The sequence below is a fragment of the Miscanthus floridulus genome, chromosome 9 (assembly GCF_019320115.1).
Source record: "Miscanthus floridulus cultivar M001 chromosome 9, ASM1932011v1, whole genome shotgun sequence".
Classification (NCBI taxonomy): Eukaryota; Viridiplantae; Streptophyta; class Magnoliopsida; order Poales; family Poaceae; genus Miscanthus; species Miscanthus floridulus.
The window spans coordinates 78954839-78960722 of NC_089588.1; the positions used below are offsets into that span (position 1 = coordinate 78954839).

The window sequence follows — 5884 nt, forward strand, 5'->3', positions numbered from 1 at the left end:
AACGCAAGGATGAATGCTCCGCTTATTATCAGAGGCTAAAGCTTTTACCACAAACAAAGTGACTAGGGTACCTCTGTTTTACCCCCACCTTATATAGTGACTGAAGCGGTAGTCAAACTTGCATCCGCTCATTTTGGCTGCCGTGCCTAGGGAGAGCCAAGCGGCAACATACATGTCAAAAGTAATCTCGAGATGACCCTGACACAAATGATCCTAGGGGGACCGAACCATTGGGCCTAAGGCAGTCGCCCTAATTTAAGGATCAGGCTCAGCTGCATCAAACCTCGCCTTCGAAGTGGAAAGTATTGGGCGCAAAGCCTCACGCCTAAGGTCCACTAACAACATTTCCTTCCCTTCGCACAAACCCTATGGATGAAGGTACATGGTGAGGCGTTCAGAGGTCTTCTGGAAAGGCCTTCGAAGATCGTCGACGAAGTCCCAGGGAAGCTGGATTCAAGGATGGCCACGAAGGTCCCATGAGAAAAGCCGAAGGATTAAGCCTTCGCTCCAAAGGATAGGGTTGAGAGCGACCAATTGTGGATGGCGGAGGCCTCCTAAAGGATAACCACGGTTTCCATCATCAAGGGTATCCGGAAGGGCCTGTAGGTCATTCACGATTAAGGTCCCTCAAGTTGGGCGGCGGGCGGCCTCCGCCTCCAAAGGCCCCTTAGATGGACCCAGTGGCCCAGCAAGCCTGATGACAGCTCTATTTATATAAAGGGCCCATTAGGTGAGGCGGTTGCAGTAGGAAATGGCCCTTGGCCCCATGTGACCATGGATGTTGTACGACCTAGAATATTCTTAGCATATTCTATAGTAGGTAGAGGACACTTATGTACAAATGGATGTATGTAACCGGACCCTAGAAAAGGGAGGACTTGAATATAAATAAAGTTGATAGATCATTTGGCTCGATTACCAACAAACCTACGCCTCGGTAGTTGTGTTCATGCAGGAGAAGATCAGAGACCTTCGGCGCTCTAACCTCCACCCGTCTGAGGACTCCACACTTCTACACGTCGCGATACAAGGACCCAAAATTTTTGATAACCGGCTCTAAAAATTCGTTTTTAACCGACTATAAAAAAACGTTTGGGCAGTAGTGAAGAACAAAATGGGCATTTGCGACCACATCACCGTATGCATCAATTAATGTTGTCATACAACACACCAATAATAACTAAATGCATGTTCTGTTTTATCTTGAAATTTCAAAAGCAACCGTCTGGAGTTTCTCCATGCAGATCCATAATTAACTGCCAGATCGTCAGACAGTTCGGGACAGTTAGCAAGAAGATCGAGCAAAAGTAATAATATCAATGTGCGCATAATCACAATGTGGAAAGTCAATGTGCGCAGAATCGCATTAACTAATTAGTTCAGATCTCATATATTTTTCACTATGGTTTTATCACAGATAAATAAGACACATGCATGGATACACGAGGGCCCCTTTGACGAAAGAAAGATAACCAGGATTATGCCTTGGCGCTTTCTAGTGTTGTATAGCAAACGCATTATTAAAAAAAAAACAAAAATCCTAAACCTAAACGAACACAGCCACGCCCTGCCGCACAGCCTCTTTTCGCATCTTCATCCGCACACCAGCAACCTGCGAGACGCTGCTCCCCTCGCCCCAAATCCTCCAGCGGCTGCCGCTCCCGTACGCCGCGCCGCCGCCGGCCCCGACCTCCGCGTCGCCTCGTGGGCGCGGCCCCTCCCATTCGCTGCACCGCTGCCCGCCGTTCCTACCGCCACGTCGCCTCAAGGGAGCGGCCCCTCCCGTGTGCCGCGCCGCCCCTCCCGCAGGCCAGATCCGCCGGTAGCCCTCCTACACGCGGCCTCCCTGCGCCAGATCTGTCGCCCGCCCTCTCGCATGCGGCCTCCCGTGTGCGGCTTATCCCGGCAAGCGGCGGCCCTCCAGGGCGCAGCCCCTCCCTGCGAGGCGGCCTCGCGGGTGCCGCCCTCCCCCACCTCCGTCAGCCGACCTCTGGCGCGCTAGTTGCCTAGTCCTCCTATGTCGAGGTGAGCCGACAAAACTAAGCAGTGGAACCCTAATCTATTTGGCTATCTGTATTCAGGGTGGATCGATCTGATATAATCCCAAGTGTATGCATGTATGTGCAAAATGGATCTCCTTGTTTTGGTCTTCTTCCTGCTGGATGTGGATTGAATTTAAGGTTACAAGTGAATCTGTGTTTGGTCTTTGATTTTTCAGGCTACCAAACTAATTTGGTAACAACTGATGTTAATCTGTACAATATGCTCCACTGAACAGATCCAAAAGCTTATTGAGAAGCTCTACAAGGCATTCTGGAACGGTAAGGACTGTTAGTGTCTAAATGGATGTAATATTCATGCTTTCTACTTGTGTTGTTACATTGTCAAACCACGGTGAAATACTACATAAATATTCCTGCCATACCAATTTCAGTTAGCTGCTGTAGCTTTGCCTAGGTTCACATCTTAAGATGGAACCCCTGTTTACTAAAATCTTAATAGGAAACGATGTAGGCTTATTCGAAAATTCTCACCGCAAAGATTCGTTGTTCCTTTCTTTGGTCTGTGTTGGCATGTATGGCTGGCCATGCTGTGGGTTTCCAATTTTTTTGGTCCACTGCACATGAAACAATTTTGAACACTAATCAGTTGTTTGCTAAAAAATGCTTATGCTTTTTGGTCAAACATGCATGACTGAACTACCGTTTTTTAAACAATTTGTCAAAGAAAATGTTTGCTTTTCATTGGATTCAACCTCATATTTACTCTTCTATGTTAATCTACTATTAATTCTATGGTGTTTAGTTTCGGCTTGTACTGGGGCGGGCGCAGCAGAGTGCGCCTCCCGTCCAGTAACTATCTATATGACTTTGTATGATTAAATATACAAAGTCCTGCAATATGACTTTGTATGATTAAATATATAAATGATTTGTTGTCCTGCATTAATCTGGAATTGATATGTAGCTGTACCAAAAAAAAAATTGCCATGAATATCTGGAGTTCATACCTTTCTGAATAATGTGGAGTTGTGTTAAGTGAAACAGAATAGCTAAAATTGATGCACTGAGTATTGATCCCTGATCTTTCTTGAAATTATGACAGGAGCTTTGGTGATCCATGATTTATCCGGATTTGTTTATGGTAGCAGCAGCAGATAAAATGTGATTGCATCAAGTGTCCATCTCTAGTTGTACAGAGCAATTGCTTCTATGGAGCATGCAAGCTGAGATATCAGAAGACATGCAGCTGTGGCATTTTGACTTCAATAGGTGAGATATCAGAAGACATGCACAAGGTTTTTAAGCTTTGGCTAGTTTCATTTGTTGGTTGTCTTACAATATTAATATGGTGTTGCTTTCTCAAGTATTCTTAGAATAATTAGCCATTCATGTTTAATGCCAAGTCTGACACTTGCATCTGCATATTTGCAAATAATTAGCATTGTTCACTTCTGGTTGTGGGAAATGTAGAATTCACAAGTTTATCAGTTTCTGACACTTTCACTTAGGATTCATGTATTACAATTTGGTCTCATGTAGCAAGCTCAAAGTTGATTAGGGAAAGCATTTAATTTGAATTCCTTGCTTTCTGATGCAAATGCATCTGTATCTGTGTTACAATTTTGAGCTGTGACAGCAATTACTACTATTTGTTGTCTTCCTCACTGTTGGATCTCTATTTCAGAAACTTGGTGCAGCAGCCATTCATATAAAGTTCAGGTATTATTCCCTCAACCATGTCAGTTTTGATCTGCAATCTAGCTTTAGTCCTTGTCATTAATCATTACTTGGTTTCTAATCTTGTTTGGACATTTATCTATATTCTCTTGCTAGTGTTTCTGTCAGCCTGCTAGTAGCAGCAATATTTACTTGGTCCAGCGGCCTCCCTGTCCCCTGCCTCTCAGTTCGGGGGAATTATTTTTAAAGTGACTGAACTATTTGTTCCCCCGAGATCTATTTCTTAAGTAGCTATTTCTGACATTTATATGTCTATTAATCTCATGACACAAGACAAATATACAGATCTTCTCATGGCAGAGGCGATCATCTCAAGGTGTTGCAGAATCTTATCAGATGGACTCTTCTCAAGGTGTTAGGATCTTCTCAGAGATGCTAAGCAGCAAAACTTGCAGCAAAGTTGTAGACATGAAGCCAACAAAAGTAAAGATGGTTGTTGTTTTTTTCAGCTTTAACCAAATGTTTGATGGTTTCCATGGACAACACATGTTAGTTTGTTATTGTTCATTTTATATATATATATATATATATATATATATATATATATATATATATATATATATATATAGAACTACTATCCTGTAGCTGGCTACAGAATATGGTTAATGCGATCATTTGTGTATAAAATTTCAATATTGCATTCATCTTATAATGTTTGATCCAATGTATATGGGTTTTAGATATACAAGGTTTTAATTTTTTTATCTTGTTTAATTGAGCTCGATGGATTGTTAGTTGCTAAAAGCTCCTTATTGCAATGATCTGTCGCTCGCTAAAAGATCTAACGTGTTGTTGGTTGCTAAAAGTAGGACTGTTGAACTGTCGGTCGCTAAAAATGATGTCCGTCGCTATATACATATAACGACGGCTTCATTAGCAACTGCAGGGGTCCGTCGCTACAACCTTTAGCAACTGACTGTCCATCGTTGTACACCTCTTTCAGCAGCTCCAAATCAGTTGTTGTTTAAAGGGTGTAGCCATCATTGAATGCTCGAAGATCAAGACATATCTTTATCATTAACAGGCATTAGCATGTCTGGACCAAGGACCCCAACCACAAAAGGAAGCTCCCTCCAAAACGCAAGGTGAATGCTCCGCTTATTATCAGAGGCTAAAGCTTTTACCACAAAAAAAGTGACAAGGGTACCTCTATTTTACCCCCCACCTTATATAGTGACTGAAGCGGTAGTCAAACTTGCATCCGTTCATTTTGGCAGCCGTGTCTAGGGAGAGGCAAGCGGCGACATAGATGTCAAAAGTAATCTCGAGACGACCCTAATACAAATGAGCCTAGCGGGGACCGAACCCTTGGGCATAAGGCGGTCGCCCTAATTTGAGGATCAGGCTCGGCTGCGTCAAGCCTCGTGTAACACCCTAAAATTTGACCTAGTTTAAAAATCACTAAAAATTTGAACTTTTTAAAACTTTGCATAGGAACTAGAATATATAACTAACATACGTAATATTTATAAATAAATTAACATAGGAAAACAAAATTTGATGTGCGAAACTTTGTGTGAATGTTTGCTTGACTTGTTGAACTTATGGTGGTACACTTTTGCATACTCATCAATTCAAATTTAAAATTCAAAATCATTTAGACATATGCATATATAATCTGGGAAATAGAAAAGGGAAAGGAAAATAGAAAAGCTACTTGGGCTCAATCTCTCCCTCTCTCACTCGGCCCGCAGCAGCCTCATCCCATCTCTCTCACTCCCTCCCCTCTCCCCTTCTCTTCTCCCACGTGGGCTGGCCCAGCCAGCGTCGCAGCAGCCGCGGTGCAGTGCTCGGCCCAGCCTCGCTCGCACCCCTCCCTTCTCCCTTCTCTCTCGCTGACGCCGGCCCCGCTCGTTAGCTTCGTCATCCACCTCACGGCCAACAGCCGTACGCGGCATAGCCGTGCGTCAACACCCGCCAGCTCCACCTCGGTGCCAGCCAAGGTAAATGGCGACATGATGAGACCTCAGGACCCCATGGCGCCCCACTTTTCTTCTCTTCTCCCCTCTCCTCCCTCACTGTGAGCTCATCAACGTCGACACCATGGTCGCCTTCGCGCCAAGCCACCTCCCCTCTTCTTCTCCGCTGCGTTCTTGGCCGATTGGAGTGACCGGTGAGTCCCAGAGCCCATCCTCTCTCTCTTT

The 5884-nt window shown here is 44.2% G+C and overlaps 1 long non-coding RNA gene across 2 annotated transcripts; it reads left to right on the top strand.

The window, feature by feature from the left end:
* The first annotated feature begins 1563 nt into the window (after positions 1 to 1563).
* On the top strand, positions 1564 to 4362 carry LOC136482217 (uncharacterized). Of its 2 annotated transcripts, none has more exons than XR_010765008.1 (4): positions 1564 to 2117; positions 2219 to 2321; positions 3106 to 3272; positions 3688 to 4362. It is a non-coding gene; the product is annotated as an uncharacterized lncRNA (long non-coding RNA). The 2 variants fall into 2 exon arrangements; XR_010765007.1 differs by having other exon boundaries at positions 1564 to 2025; positions 3688 to 4360.
* The last annotated feature ends 1522 nt before the right edge of the window (positions 4363 to 5884 follow it).